General features: G+C 36.9%; 3 non-coding genes across 3 annotated transcripts; all 3 read left to right on the top strand.

Annotated features, from left to right (window-relative positions):
- Nucleotides 1-9,855: 9,855 nt before the first annotated feature.
- On the top strand, nucleotides 9,856-9,937 carry TRNAS-AGA (transfer RNA serine (anticodon AGA)). The gene has a single exon. It is a non-coding gene; the product is annotated as a tRNA-Ser (tRNA).
- Nucleotides 9,938-13,716: 3,779 nt separating this feature from the next.
- On the top strand, nucleotides 13,717-13,798 carry TRNAS-AGA (transfer RNA serine (anticodon AGA)). The gene has a single exon. It is a non-coding gene; the product is annotated as a tRNA-Ser (tRNA).
- Nucleotides 13,799-14,501: 703 nt separating this feature from the next.
- Nucleotides 14,502-14,573, top strand: TRNAD-GUC (transfer RNA aspartic acid (anticodon GUC)). The gene has a single exon. It is a non-coding gene; the product is annotated as a tRNA-Asp (tRNA).
- The last annotated feature ends 2,705 nt before the right edge of the window (nucleotides 14,574-17,278 follow it).

Genomic DNA, 17,278 nt, shown 5'->3' with positions numbered 1-17,278 from the left:
GTGCTGCCTGTTCTGGGAAGTGAGGGACGGACTGGAGTGGACTCAAGGCTAGACTTGGACAGATTCGGCTCGGACGCTGAATCGCATAATGTATGCTTGATAGCAGGAAGCGTAGCCTGCACAGTGACGTAATAAAGACAACAGTGAGCAACTGTATGGAGATTCCTCCAGAGTAGCATGCTGTGTTTTCCACATTCGTGCAGTAGTGTATATCTCTACCTGTCATGCTGGAGACCATAGTTCAATTACGCTACACGTTGGCCATTGTCTCTCTTCTAGTTAACCACCAAGGACTGGGGTTCAGGAAGTAACGTGAAGAGAGGATGGCCTCTCCACAAATACCAAGTGATACAGCCGGTTTGGTGACAAGTAAAGATTACATCTTGATGTGATGTAAATATATACTATTATGTGTACATATGTACTTTAAAATACATGCATATATACACATTTAAAAATATATATTTTAAAAGCATATATATGTGTGTGTGTACTTTTCTCTCATGTATATGACAGAGAGAAAAGGAAAAGAAAATGCAGTAATATGCTAAATATGCTAACATTTGGGGACTGGGATAGCCAGGAATTCTCTGTATTCTTGTAACTTTTCTGTCACTCTGAAATTATTTCAAAATTAAATTATTTTAAAATAAAAAGTTAAAAGAAAAAAAGACTAATAAAGCTATAAATGAAAAATATATTCATTGACATTTAAAAGCACAGATATGCAATTTGAACCGTAGATATAAAAGAGATAAGAAGTAAATTAATGAATAAGAGTTTAGAATTGATGAAGGAATGGGATGCAAACTGCTACAGTGAGCAAGAAAATTCATAACCATGAGAAGAGCTAAATAGAGAGTGCGTGCCTAAAACAGTATTGTTCAATAATGACTATGTTTGGGGATATGAAAATAAGATGGTACTGTAATTCAAAACAGCAGTAACATGTATGATGGGAAGGTGTGGCCATAATCCAAATTATTCTATGCTCCTTTATAATAATGAATAAGTTCAGAATTAGATGTTCATGCAAAACATGATACATACTTTGGACCAATTGCTGAATGGATGAGTCTTAAAATCAGTATTTTTGTGGGCCATGTTCAAAGCCAAACAGCTTTTCTTTTTAATGAAGGAACATCCTTCCAAAATATAAGAATAAATTTGAAATTTTAATTTAGAATTAATTTTTAACATTTTATCAAATTTAGTCGAATTTAAAAGTTAATATTTTTATGCAGCACTGCCAGACACTAGATTATTTCTTCAGTAATTCTATTGCACAGTTGAGTGATCAAAGTCCATTCCTTTTCAACTAACATTGAATCTCATTTGTCTCTAACTATTAATTCTTTTCATCATAGACAAAATATTCTTTTTTATTTTTTACAGAGGAAAAAATGATTGATCATAGATAAGAACTATAAGGGCATGGATGAGCAATCAACACAGGCAGTGCTTGAAGGGCCACATCCTTGAGAGAAGGGAAACACATGATATGAGTTGCACAAAAGCTTGCCCTCGAGGGACATGTTCTATTTTGCAGCATTTTAGAATAGACTCCAAGTGGAAAGAAGCAGTTGCCCTGGACTGAGGAGACACTCGTCAGTGTTTGGCTACCAAAATCCATAGGACCTTAGGGTCAAAATTCAGATGATGAGGGAACCACAGAGAAGGAGCTCAAATTTCCATGTATAAATTCTCCTTACAGCATCGGCTAATTCCTAAATTGCACACACACAGGAAGATGTTCCAAAACTCTGTAGGAAAGAGCAGCTGGAAGGCTAATGATCTGTAGAGATTCAGCAGCTGCTTAGTTCTGGAGAACTAAGTTCATACCTCTCCCAGTTGGAGGGAACCCGATAAACACTATCAGCTGTCATTTGAGACTTCAGAAGCATACCTCTTAAGTAGTAAGTGACAAACCCAGCTGTAAGGACCAAACAAGAAGAACAAGGGCTATGTCTTCAGAGTAAAGAAAAACTAAATAGACCGACCATAACAAAGGCTCAATCTTTGTATATTGCAGAAAGACTACCAGAAAACTCTGAATGTTTGGAAAGAAAGCAATACATGTCTATATAATCCATGGATCAATGAAGAAAACACAATAGAAGTTTTAAAATACTTTGAGCTGAATGATAATGAAAATATGACACATCATAATTTGTCTAATGTAGCTAAAGCTATTTTTAGAAGGAAATTTTTGTCTTTAGTTGCAAGTATTAGAACAAGGAAAAGGTTGGGAATCAGTGATCTAACTCAAGAAGCTATAAAAAACTGGGAACTTAAATGCAGAAAGTAGAAGGAACTATTAAAATAAGTGCAGAAATCAGTAAATGGAAAGCAGACATACATCAGAGAAAATCAACAAAGTAAAAGGTTGGTTCTTTGAAAAAATTGATGAAATAGATAAATCCCAAACAAGAATAACTAATAAAAAAAAAGAGTAAGTTAAAACACAAAATACCACAACAGGAAGGAAATAGCTGATATTCATATATATCCTAGATATATTTTATTTGTTTACTTTTTTAGATATATTTTTAAAACAAGAATGGTATCATAAACATCTTTATATCAATATACATGAAGCAGTTAATAAAATGGATGCATTCTTTGAAAAATACAGTATATCACAAGGGGCACAGAAAGCAATAGGAAATCTGAATTGTCTTACGCCTATTAAAAAATTAAATCCATAATTTAAAAAGTCACTCCTATAAACCTCCAGGCCTAGGTAGAATCTCTTGTGAATTCTTCTATACAAATAAGAGATAAATAATATCAATCTTACAGAAACGCTTTCAGAGAATAGAAAATATTCTATATCTTGATCATGGTGATTATTACACAAGTATATGCATAAGTAAAAATTCATCAAACTGTATAATTAAGATTTATGGTCTCTTCAGTATGCAAATTACACCTAAATTTAGAAAATGAGAAAAATTAAAGCAAAGTAAAGATGGTTTAACTCAAACAAAAGTAAGGAGAATTCCTCACTTGCAGCTGTGCATTACAAGACATAATAAAAGGTATTCTTGGGTTAAAGAAAAATAAAAGATTTGAAAATTGGAATTAATAGGTGAATTAACATAGTAGCTGGTTTCATGGTCAGTATACGACATATCAAGTGTGTTAATACGTACCAACAACAAACAATTGGAAATATAAAGTTTCCATTTCAATAGCATCAAAAACAACAACTGTTTAAGAGTAAATCTAATAAAAGTAAATTTAATAAAATAAAAATATAAGTAAAAATCAATCCAAAGAGAAGAAGTAAAATAATATAAATACTTTCAATCTAAAAAGGGTTAAGAAAGCAGAAATTAGAGAACAAGAACATACTGGCAAAATTAAAAGAAGAGCAAGATGGTAGACTTAAATTTAACTAAATAAATATTATCTTGAATGTAAGTAGACTAACTATTTCAATTAAAAAACAAAGATTGTCATACTGGAAAAAATTTACCCCGAACTACATGTTCTTTATATGGCATACAGTTTAATATATTTGTTTTTTTTGAAAAAAGGATTAAAGTAAAAGAATGTACAAGACATATCAGAACAAGTAACCAAAAAAGGCAGACCAGAACCATTTTAGTGATAATAATGTGGTATTTGTAGACTCTCGAGAAAGTACCATTACTAGAAATAATGAGGCTATTTCACAACCTCCAGGGTCAATTTAGTAAAAGGATATAACAATTTTAATGCACATAATAACTGCTTCAAAGTATAGAAAACAAAGGATTGGCAGAGCTAAATGGAGAAATACAAAAATCCATAATCATAGTTGAATATTTTAACACTTCTATAGAAATAACTACTGCAACAAACAGACAAAAGTTTAGTCAGAAAATGTTAAGCAATAGGATTAATACTATACCCAACTGAAGAATATCTCTGTTTTTGAGGTATACATGAAACATTTAACAAAATCACCAAATGGTAAGCATAATGCAGGTGTCAACAAATTTCAGAAGATTGAGATCACACAGAATATGTTCTCTCAGCACAGTACAACTAAATAAAAATCAATATCAATAGCATAGATAAATAGAAAATTCCTAAATGTTGCAATATTAAGTAATACAGTGCTAAATAAACCCATGGGTCAAATAAGTTTTTTAAAACTATAAAATATTTTTAACTGAATGATAATGAAAATAAGACATATCACAACTTGTGACATGAAGCCAAAACAGTGCTTAAAGTCGAATTTTTAGCTCCAGATTCATATATTAAAAAGAGGGAAAATTGAAATTTAATGATCTAAGCTTTCATCTCAAGAACCTAGCTCAAATATATAGCTAGGTTTTAGAGTTTAAAAAAATTAAACTCTAAAAGTTAGAAGGAAAGAAATAATAAGAGCTGTAATCACTGAAAAAGAAAGGAAAAATAGACAAAATCAACAAAGCAAAAATTCGCTTGTTAGTAAAATTGCTACCCCAAATTGATTTTTTTTAAAGAAACAAAGAAAAAATAACAAGGATAAAAAGAGGGCAACATTAAAGATCTTACTGATATCAAATTAGAGTCAGAGGATAAAATGAATAGTTTTGGGGAATAACTTTGACAATAGAAGATAAATTACAGGTTTCTATATAAACACAACTTACCAAAGCAGACACAAGAAGAAATGAAAAGTTTAAATAGTCTGAAGTTCATTAAATAACTTAAAAATCATAATTACCTTCTATATTAGTTTACTATGGTTGCCATGACAGAATACCACAGATCAAGTGGCTTAAGCAACAGAAATTAATTTTCTCACAGTTCTGGAGGCTGGAAGTCCAAGATCAAGGTGTCCACAGGTTTGGTTTCTCCTGAGGCCTCTTCCCTTGGCTTGCAGATAGTGACCTTCTCTCTGTATCCTCACCTGGTCTTTCCTCTGTGCTTGCTTATCCCTGGCATCTCTTTGTGTGCCCAAATTTCCTCTTCTTATAAGGATACTAGCCAGGTTAAATTAGTGCCTATTTTAACAGCCTCATTTTAACTTAAATTAACTTAATTCCCAACTCTTTTTATGAGGCCGGCAAAATCTTCATACTAAAATCTGACAAGGATGTTACTAGAGAGGAAAGTGCAGGTCAAACTTTGTGTTAAGCATTCTAGATGCAAAACCATTAAACAAAATAATAGCCATCAGATCCAGTAATATAGAGAGAGAAGAGTCAAAGTGAAAAGGTAATGCTCGTTTTAGTAATATGAAATTTGTTTTGTATATAAAAATCAATCACTTTAAATTTATTACAAAATGTAAGAGAAGAAACAAAAGATCATATTAGTAGATACAGGAAAAACATTTGAAAAAATTCAATGCCAATCATTAAAAATTTCCAGCAGTCTACGAATAGAAAGGAGATTTCTTAATCCCGTGATGCATATATACAAAATCCTACATCTATCATCCTAATTATGGTAAATATTTGACACTTTCTCCCAGTTACTGGGACCACGACAATCAGGACCACTATCGCCACTGCTATTCAACATTGTATTGGGGGTCTTAGGCCATGAAATAAAATAAGACAAAGAATTAAAAGATATTAAGATTGGAAATGAAGAAATAGGACTGTCATCATTTGCAGATGATATCATTAAGTGCTTGGAAAATCCCCCCAGATATACAAACTATTAGAATTAATAAGTAAAAATAGCAAATTTGCTAGATACAAAACCCCATATTCAAATATATATTGTATTCATATATACTGGCAAAAATAGACAACTGTTTTGTCATTTACAATAGCAAGAAAACTACCAATATCCTAATAATAAATACAATAATAAATGTAATAAAAATGTGCAAGAGTGCTATATTAAAAACTCCAAATCACTGTGCAGAGAATTTTTAGTAATATCTAAATAAATGAAAAGATACATCATATTCATTGATTGAAAGGCTCAGATTCAATGTATTTGAAATAAAATGCTCAAAGAGTACTTCTGATAGAATTGACAAACTCTCTCTAAAATATATGTGCAGGTGGAAAGGACCTAGAATAGTAAAGGAAATCTTGCAAAGGAAGAACAAATCTGGAGGAATTTTACCACCACATAACAAGACTTATTCTAAAGCTATGGTGATTAATAAAATATACTATTGATGTAAAGATAAGGAAAGAGATCATTGGAACAAAATAGATATGCTGATACAAAACCACATACATATAACAAAGTGTCACTGAAACTCAAAGGGGAAAATGATAGATTTTTCAAAAGATGGTGCTGGGTCAACTGGATATACAAAGGAAAACAATGTGGACATTGGCCTCTTCTGTAAACGATTCCCTAAATTAATTCAAGATGAATTAAAACCCTAAATGTGCAAGGTAAAGTAATAAAATTTACAGAGGAAAACAGGAGACTATCTTCATGAACTTTGGGTTGCCAAGGATTCCCTGTATAATCACAAAAAGCAATAACCATAAAAGATAGGTAAATTATACTTTTTTAAACTTAAGAATTTCAGTACATCCAAAGACACCATTAACAATGTGAAAAGGCACAGAGTGGGAGATGTTTTTAATAAGTACATCTGACAAAAGATTTATGTCTAGACTGTATACAGAACTCCTTAAAATCAGTAAGAAAAAAGACAATAGGTAATAAATCAGATGGTGGGAATCTGGGTAGTATCTCTTCTAATGATGGCTGATAAGCTGGTCACTGTAGGGGTCCTCTTTCAAGGACAGTGTCAATCAGCTCCCTCTCAGCACAATACTGACACATTATTTTTAATTCTCTGGAAAGAACCTCCATTTTTGACAGAACATTTCCGCTTCAGTGTCTGTACAGGGTATAGTAGATGGCCCGTAATCATCTATTTCCATCTCTCCCAAGAGAACCTTCCTGTACTACAGAGGCTAGAAGGTTAACACTACATTTTCCTAGCTCCCTTGCAGCTAGGTGTGATTTAAGCTTTTTCTGGGAGTTTTCTAAGGTGGAAATAAGGCACCTTCTAATTCAGTTGTTTTGTGCTAACAAGCATTGTTATGGAAAAATTGGGATTTCCTGCAGAGGAACACAGGTGAGGGGTGTCAGTTGTTTTGCTAATTCACATCTAGGAGCATGGCACACTCCAGAACATGGAATTCTCAAAGTGTGGTCCCCACACCAACACCAGCAGCAACATTTGGCACCTTGCCTAGAAATGTAAGTTGCTTTCTGACTGTTCTGTGTTTATTTGTCTATTTGTCACCCATTAACCACAGGTCCAAATTAACCACCAGAGTTGTTTACATTTCCTGCTACCACCTCATTTATCTAGCTCTCACACGTCAAGCCAATATTTCTCCTGCCCTAAATAAGCCCAGGGCCAGGTACCAGATAACTAGGGACAGGCCCTATGCCCCCAAACTCCCCGGATTATTAAAATGATCTAATCCTAAACTGTTTACTCTGACTTGCCTTGCCTTTCCTATGGAAATCCCAATAAAGTCTGTAACTTGTGCCTTCCTCTTGCTCTTTTCTGCCTCCTGACCAACACCAGGTACTTCCCCCTGGGGCCCTGAGTAGTTTCTAGAGGAACTGTTTCTAGGGAAACTGTGAGTAACATCAAACCTCTCTTTGGTGGCATTGGCCTCTCCCTGTCTTCTCTCACTCACCTTTGTAAATTAAGACCTGGCTGACTTGCTTTCTGTCATGATAGATAGCTTTCATACTAAATTTTGAGAGCAACTTTCCTAGAGAGAACACTGCTGTTGCAGAAGCCTACAGATATCTGCACTACAGTTCAGGCAATAGACCCCTGAAATCAACGATTTCAGCAGCAGCATTTTGATTTCCTATTTTCTTCATTGTAGACAATGGCAACCTCTCTGGGAGACTATTACTTCAGGGTTGTTTTGGGAATTTCTGCAGGGGTGAATTAGAGCTGGCACCTCCCTTCATCCCTCTGTGCCAAAAATTTTGTAAGCTTCTGTGTTCTTATTAATCCCCCTTTTGCTTAAAATAGCTTGAGAGTCTTTGTTTCTTAAGTGATTTTTTGACATATAACACAATATTAATGTGGAAAAGTACATAAACCATAATTTACGGCTCAAGAAATTTCCACAAAGTAAACACACCTATGTAGACAGCACCCAGAATGAGAAACAGAACCATTCCCAGCATCTCCAACAGCCCCCCTCATGGCCTTTCTCTGCTTTCAACAATCACCTTTCTGATTTCTAACACCAAAGCTTTGTTTTGCCTGGTTTGAACTATATATAAATAAAATCATGAGCTATGTATGCCTTTATGTCTGGCATCACTCCAATAATATGTTGTGAGATTCTCCCAATTTGTGTGCAGTTGAAATCATTTATTCTCATTGCTCTACTATTCCTTTGTATAAAAAGCAATTATTTATCTTTTCTATTGCTGATGGACTTTGGATTGTTTCCAGTTTGGGACTAAAATGGGTAGAACGATTTTGTTTCATGAAGCTGAACTCAGATTCACTTCTTTTATCTGAATCGATTCTGCCAGGCTATCTTTTTTTTTTTTTCAGTCCATACATGTTAATGGAGAGAAAAATAAACAAGGTTGAAACTTACAAGGATCTCTGTTTATTTTATTGTAAGTGAAAAAAATGATTAAATTCAGTTCATCTTGATTGCAGTCAATTTTTTTGAGGGGGGAGGATCAGATTTTTTTTAAAGCATGAAACGTTCTGTCATTTCTTCAGTGTTTAACTCCCTTCAAACTAGAGTCCCAAAGGAATTTACCTACAATGTTATAGGCTTGTTAAAAATGTGCAGACCAAATAAAAGGGCTGTGATATGACTAAATATGGCAACATCTGTATCACAACTTATATTTTACTTTAAATTTGCAATTAGTTATGTGATAACTTGCCATGAGTTTTGAAGAATGTTTATGTGATTTTCATTTTGAAAGGAAAGACAGTTCAAATAATAGGCTGCTTAGATATGGAATCTGGCTTCTCTACCCAAAACTCGGCTTAATACTCAGAGCAGACTCCCTTCCTTCCATTAAACCATGAGGTTTCTTAGAGTTGATTTTATTTCGGTGGAAAACAATCTCTCCTCATCCCCTGAGCCGCTGCACTCTTCTCTTCACCACTCTGCTCCCTCCGCCTCTTCTGTTTGGACCGCTTGACAGATTCCTCTGTCTTCGGTTTCTCCTCCCCCCCTTCTTTGTCTTCCCCCTTGTCCTCGTCCGTCTTCTTCTAAAAATTAGATTAAGACCTCCTAAGCAGGCTAGACAAAAATCAGTTTCAGGACTTGGGAAAACATTGTGACTGAGAAACTAAGGTCGAAATATAAGGAGAAAAACAAAAACAAAAACACAACAACCTGTTGCGTTGGTTAACTTTAGAAAGAAATGGCCCCTGCGCGGGCCAAAAATCAAACCAGATTATGAGCCTAAAGCCTTAGCAATAACGTGGCGAGGGAATACCAAGGCAGCTTTCCACGTCATTTTTCTCGCGGTCCACCTGGGACACAAATCAGCGGAAGCAATTTTCTGCTTGGAACCCACTTGGCACAGAGACCTTCATCCCGGAGCAGACCCTTGGAAGTCCGAACATCCCGGACTAGAAAACGGTTAGGTCCTGACTCTCCCTCGATACGGGCTAGGTTTGGTGCCAGTGCATGGGGATTGCAGACGCTCCCCAGAGGCTGCGCCCCGGAGTGTTATTTGAAGTTTGCTGGTAACGCTAATGCCCACGCGGTGAGGGCGCTATCTCATTCCGGTGTTCTGATTCCAGGGGATGTCCGAGGTTGGCCTCTCTTCCTAATTCTCGTTTCACCTCAGCGTTTCCACTCAGCTCACCAAGGACACGTGTTTGTACCTGCCACGCGATTCCTGTCACTCCACCTTCGCTCCGCAGATGTAGTTGTGGCCGAGTGGTTAAGGCGATGGACTAGAAATCCATTGGGGTCTCCCCGCGCAGGTTCGAATCCTGCCGACTACGGCAAGCTTTTTTCCTCCCTGAATTTATACTTAACCTCTTAAACTGATCAGTTTGACAATCTGAAGTTACCCAGAAAGGAACTCGCTAACCGTTTCTCACCACAATAACGCAAGCTTCTAGACTAAACTTGTCCCGTTCCGGCCCGGACATCACTCAAAACGCACGGAGCTCCTGTCCTGCGATGATTACAACAACAACAACCCAAGCCTTTCTTTGAGCGAAATGCTCAAACCCCCACCTCAGATTTTCTTGTCCACGGAATTACACCCTATTTGAGAGAACACACACAAAATATATCTCGCTTAGTAAGGTACACTTCATGAAATCCTGACTCACTGCTCCGTTTCCAGGGAGTCGAATCTGAGATATTCCATTTACGATTCTAGTAAGAATCGTCACACCAGCAAGCAAACCAACATTATCTCGCTAGATGACCCAGCCCAGGAGCCTGTGTTACAGGTGAAACAAGAGGTACTCTTCACTAGGTGCTTTTTTTTTTTAGTATAGTGGTGTGTGCGCTGGTTTGTTACCTGCAATACAGGGGCTCGGTTCCCAGACAGGATATTTAAGTGATCTTTCTGAATTTTGTGGCTCTGACAACCTATTCTTGTTCTCCCACTCAAATGTTAAGTTTCTTCTTTTAACTTATTCTTTTCAAGACAACTAAATGTAATGAAAAAGAAGCGAGCAGAATAAATCATGTGATGAGTAACACAAAAGGAAACTCGTAACTTGACAGGGGAGAAACTTGTCAGATATCCCCTTAATCAGCTGATCATAGTTAGTATTTCAAGTATTAGGACATTCAACATCATGTGCCTCTCTATATGATGAAATGCACAGGACACAACCTAACTAGTGTGGTATTCGTGTTGAAAAGGCATTATCTGAATTTAACTCTCAGAAAACAACAGACGAATTCAAAGTGAGGGGGCATTCTACAAAATATCTGACCTGATTTTTCAAAATGTCAATGAAATGAAAAACAAAGCAAGATTGAGGAACTCGATCCAGATTAAAGGACTAAAGAGACATGTTAGCTGAATGTAGTGTATTTTTCTTAAAATAAAGGATTCACACTATTGACAAAACATTAACAAGGTGTGTAGATTAAATGAGTTTCAACCCTGATTTTATAATTATTCCATGGTTAGGAAGGAGAAGGTCCAAGTTTTAAGAAAATACATAATGAAGTATTTAAGGTAAAGGGACACCTTGTCTAAAATTCACTCAATAGTTAAGAAAAAAGTTATACATATGTAAATCTGTCTATATCTATCAAGAAAAATAAAGTACATATGATAAATTGTTAACATTTGGGGAATCTAGGTAAAGGGTTTATGAAAAATCTCTGTACAACCCTTGCAATTTTTTCATAAATTTGAAATTATATCAAAATAAGTTAGAAAAGGAAAAGAAACAGATAGAACAATAATAAAAATACACTCATGGAAATTAAACCCCAAATACAGTTTGAACATTAGGTGTAACATAGGTGATGAGGAAACTATTAAATATAATATTAGACCTGATGGAAGAATAGTATGCAAAATTCTATAGCAAGCAAGGCAATAAACATTATTTTTAATGATGACTGATATTTAAGATATAGGTACAAGATGGAAGTATTACACAGTAGTATTATGCATGGTTGGAGTGTGTGAATATAATAAAATAATTTTGGGGTCTAATGGTTTTGTATCAGGTGAAAATGAAAAGTGCATTTACATCAGCTTTTCTGTGACATCACCATCAAAGTTCATAATTAAGAAACACCTGTCTAGACTATAAAAATAAACCTGAAAATTTAATCAACATTTTAATTAACTATTAATTATTACCATTATGTTATTTAAATGTTAGTATTTATTACAAACTATTAGGTATAAAATAAGCTACAAAGCTATATCATACAACATGGGGAGTATAGCCAATATTTTGTTATAAGTGGGGCATAACATTTAAAAATTGTGAATCACTCTATTGTATGCCTGTAACCTATATAATATTGTACAGCATCTATACTTCAATTTAAAAAATTAAATTTAATTTTAAAAACAAAACAAAATGTTAGTGGTTAAAATATTAAAACGTGATACTGTGTAACAGAGTTATTCACTAACTTATTTCTTCAGTCACTCTACTTCACATTTGAAGTAATATGTAGATGCCCAATTTCAGCTAAGCTTAACTATTATTTGTCTGTTTCTTCTTTTCATTATAGACCATATACAAAATGTATGTGTGTATAACAAGTGGAAATTAAAATTCAAATATTCCATTTGCAGCAAAAATGTAAAAGTCTAGGAATAAATCTAACAGAAGATGTGCAAGAAATCTATATTAAAAACTACAAAATATTGCTGTGGGAATTAAATGGAGGAAAGTACTATGTTTATTTTTCTGGAAGACACAATCTTGTCAAAATGACAACTATTTCCAAATTGATCAACAGATTCCATGAAATCCCAATCAGCCTCCAAATATGTATTTTATGGAAGTTAACTCAGTTTCAAAAACACATTTGGAAATGTAGAGCAAATTAAAAAACAAGAAAATATTGAAGATAGCAAAATTGGAGGAATTACACAAATATATATCAAGACAGATGTAATTACTTATAAATCTACAGTAACTAAAACAGTAAGCTATTGGTTATTATATATAAGTAAGTACAAAAACGTTATCTTCATCTCTGTATCAACTTGGCTAGGTTGAACTACATTCCCCAGAATTCCTTTTCCTGTGTGTTTCTGGTTGGATAGTCCTCAAGAGATATTCTTGTAGGAAATTTGGAGGGAGAAAGTCAAGTCGAAGCCATTCTGTAGCTCACATTAACTCATCTGCTGACTTGTCATGTGGCAACATTTGGGCCTGCAGCTGCCTCACCTTCCCCCGGATCCTCCTTCACCCTCCTCCTTTCCTGGACCAAATGTGTGTGTTTACCTCCAAATGAAGGGCTCTGGCTGCTGCTCGACACCTGCACCACCAAGGTCAGGGGCAACCAGAGCTGACACAGGTATCAATCCATTGCATGGGGCTCATCTTCCCTTCTTGACAACCTTCTCTGTGGATTTCGAGCTTCAGCATTATAGAGACTATTTTACCAATCCTTACAAACCTCATACATATATGAAATGTACATATCCATCCCAGTGGTTCTGCTTGTCTTATTGAACCCTGACTGAAATTTTTACTTTCATATTTTTGCTATTACAAACAATGCTGCAGTGGACATTGTAATCATGTAAATCACCAGCTGTTTCTGCCCTGTTTCCGAGTAGGTCAAAGTGATGATTTCACACAAGCTATCTAATCTCCCACTCTCTCTTCAGTGTGCTTATGAGTATCCAGGACTATTGGAAGACGAGCTGTTCAAAAGCAAGTGTTCAGTGGGGGTTGGAAGTTAGGATCTGACTCCACCTCGGAGTAAGCAAAGTTTGGTTCTAGTTGCAGACCCTCCAGAGCCCAAGCTCAGGCCACAGCCTAGTCTCCAGGGCCGGCAGGCATTCGCTCAGAGTTTACTTAATTGACTTGTTTACTTGAAACACCTATGATCATGCGGTGAGGACTCTCACACAAGCGCTCTCGATCGCGTAGGAGGCATGAGAGGTTGGACTTAAATTAAAAAAAAAAAAAAATCAAACCCTTATTTTACCTGAAGGCTTGTATTCAACTCTCAAAACCTAGTTTCTTGTATGCTGAGTAATGGTCACCCTGGTTTCCGTTCTTTCTTGTCTATAATTTAAAAAAAAAACAAAAAACGGTGGAGACGTTGTGTAGTCGTGGCCGAGTGGTTAAGGCGATGGACTAGAAATCCATTGGGGTCTCCCCGCGCAGGTTCGAATCCTGCCGACTACGGCAGTCACTTTTTTTTAGTTGTGAATTGCTCCGCCGAGAGAAAATTGAAACGAAACCACAGCTTTGCGAGATCTTGACTAAACTTATTGTGTTCTTTGCCCAGGCCCAAACTCCACGGCTATGGGGAACGCAAGTTATTATTATTTCATTACTTTTTATTAAAATTAAAGGTGTCTTAATAAGTAGAGCCCTAATCATTTTCCCGCCAGCGGAGCCTCCGCACAGTTCTCCGGAGCACCTTGAGTTTCCCTGCCCTCCAAACCCCCTGGAAGCCTATATTTTCAAGACAACTCTTTGTAGTTTTCCTTCCGCAATGGAAAGGAGCCCTGTTTCCTAGCCCAGTCTTCGGTCAGTTAGCAGGGAAATTCCGGGGAATCAATGGTTCAACTGCTTTGCTCTCCTGGATTCGCTGTTTGCAAATCTCGTACGACAAATCGTCAATGAAACCGACGCCATCACTGTCAAAAGAGCAGGCTATCCTGCCTGGCCTGGAGTTTCAGCTCCGGGGCGGAGGTGGGTGGAGCGAGAGGGCTGAGAGAAGGGCTGGAGCGACACTTGGTTGGTCGCGGACGAGTCCGAGGGAGTTCAGGCTCAAATTTGCCAAAGGTAATCTATAGTAGAACACAAAATCTGTCGGCTAAAAGAACACGAACACTAATATTTACATTTATTAGGTATCCTTAAGAAGTAAAAATTAACTTCCTCCTCGTTAGTATAGTGGTAAGTATCCCCGCCTGTCACGCGGGAGACCGGGGTTCGATTCCCCGACGGGGAGATGGTGTCGTTTTTTATCTCGTCACCTATTTTAGAATTCCCAACAATCGTGTTGTCACTGCTTAGAATCGAATATTACACACCTTCTTTCTTTAACATGAAAGCTGCAGAACTCACTCTGGTTAGCGATCTTGAGCAGGTGACCTCAGATTCTGCGGAAGTTGCTGCGGCTTCTTCTGAATTCTGGAGTGTGTTCGGCGATGGCCACTGCTGGGCTCTGGGACTGGGAACTGAACTACACGGGGACCCTTCTGCCAGTTCTTCTCAACTACAGCACCCTCCCCCGTTTCCGTCACTTCTAGTCCCGGCTGCTCTAATCAGAAAACATTTCAGCCCAAGTATCAAAGCTACTTTAAGGCCCAGAGGGAAATCTAGGTTTAAGTGACACAGGACTGAGAATGCTCATCGAGAGTTAATGAGATTATGGTTGTCTGGCACCTGCCTTCTATTTAAATGCAGAAAGAACTACTGAGGCCAAATGCCAAGATCAAAAATCCCATGTTCAAGACCTCTGTCCTCCTAGACATCAAACTCTGGAATGATGATACCGACCTGGCACAACTGGGGGCCATATGTGCTCCATCCAGCTGAACTGGCTGGCCTAGGCAACTCGAAATTGGTGCCCTTGGATGCATATAAAAGGTGTGGAGGAAGATGACAGACTTGCGGGAAGAGGAGATTCCCAAGTTCCAGGGGCATGTGAGGAGTGTCAACATTGCTGCTTTCAACAAGATCCGAAGCTCCAAGTAATGTGTTTGTGACTGTACATCAGACTTTACGAATTAAAGCTTTCTGAAGGGGGGCGGGGAACTCAGGAATGGATAAATAAACTGATGGAACAGAAGAATGCATCCTAAACAGACCGACTTATATAGTCACTTGATTTAAAACAAAGGCCACCCTGCAGTGCACTAGGGAGAGACCGTTCTTTTCAATAAATTGAAATTCAATAAATTGGTGGCTCAATTGGATATTATGAAAATAAATGAATCACGACGTACACAAAACTCTGATGAAATGTATATTTAAACATGAAATAATGCTTCTGAAAGATAACTTAGGATAATATATTCATGACTTCGGACTATGCAAGAATTTGTAAAACAGAGCACAAAGAGCAGTCACCACAAAAGATATATTTATATATTAGACTTCAGCATTGGAAACTACTGTCCACCAGTAAGCAAGTACAAGACAAATCTTAGAGAAGGTATTTGTATTACATATGCCTAACAGAAGACTGTGTCTAGAATATAGATTCAGATATAGATGCATTGTTATGACTTTGTTAAATTAACAGTTGTTAAGTAGAGCACAGGATGCCAGATGGTGAGTCAGTCAAGTTTCAACAACAGACTACAGAGAAATTGAAAGAGAGAAGTTTATTATTCACAGGTCCTGGAGGAAGTAGTACACTGCATACTTCAAGGGGCCACATGGGGGAGGTCAAGGCAGAGTATAGACAATACAGAGCAATAGGACCTGGGGCACATGTTTTTATTATGGTCCATGGGTGGAGTTCTTTGGGGTTCCCAGACTAAGGCGGGATTGATCAATTCAAACCAAAAAAGAGAGTAAGTTCTTTTGGTAAATTCCAAAGAGGTCTAATCTAAGGGGTACACAAGGGAATGGTCCTGTGCAGGGATGACAGTTGATCACAAGGGCTGTTGGGGAGGTAATATCAGTAACTTACATTTGTTTGAGACTCTGTAGGCCGCTATCTAGGGCATGCACTTGCATGACAAGGCTAGTATCAGCTCAAGGTCCCTGCACACCACTTGGCCAAACAAATTGGATGCTAAGGCAGTAATACCATGGAATAGCTTAGCTAAACTCTTGACATGTATAAACACAGATAGACGTGAATAAGAAAAACAAATATGGAAAGGATAGACAATCCATTAGAAAAATGGGCAAAAGAGTTCTACAGGTCCTTCACAAAAGATATATCAAAATAACCAATAAACATACAAAAGGGTGATCTTCATTCATCCTCAGAAAAAGTGAAAAGTAAAAAAATTAGATTCCACTATTCTATTTGTTAGAGTTTACCAGAGAAACAAAACCAATAGGATGTGTGAAGGAGATTTATTCTGAGGAATTGGCTCATGTGATTATGGAGGCTGGCAAGTCCAAAATCTGCAGAGTGAGCAGCAAGCCGGTGACCCAGGAAGAGTTGATGCTGCAGTTCAAGTCTGAAGGCTGACTGTTGGCAGATTTCCCTCTTACAAGGGAGACCAGTCTTTAATTTTATTTTTGCAATTGGATGAGGCCCACCCATATTATGGAGGACGATCTGCTTTACTCAGAATCCACTAATTTAAATGTTACTCTCATCCAAAAACACCCTCAGAGAAACATCACAGAAGCATGGATTAATGGTTGACCACATATCTGGGCACTGTGGCCCAGCAGGTTGACACATAAAATTAACTATCACAAATATTTACCTACTAGAAGGGTTAAAATAAAATAATAAAAGACAGATAATACCAAGCATTATCAACGATGTGGAGCAACTGGACTCTCTCATACATGGGAATATAAATTGGTTCAATCACTTGCAAAATTGTTTTGGCATTACATACTAAAGCTTGAGCATACACAATGACTGCAATCGTGACTCTGCAATTTCGTCCATAAGTGTCTCCACCCAGCAAAAATCCTTGTTTGTATTCACTGAAAAACATATATAAGAATATTCAT

Source organism: Globicephala melas, chromosome 11 (genome assembly GCF_963455315.2).
Source record: "Globicephala melas chromosome 11, mGloMel1.2, whole genome shotgun sequence".
Lineage (NCBI taxonomy): Eukaryota > Metazoa > Chordata > Mammalia > Artiodactyla > Delphinidae > Globicephala > Globicephala melas.
Note: the sequence above shows the minus strand (reverse complement) of the source record. Positions and strands in the feature narration are given on the sequence as shown.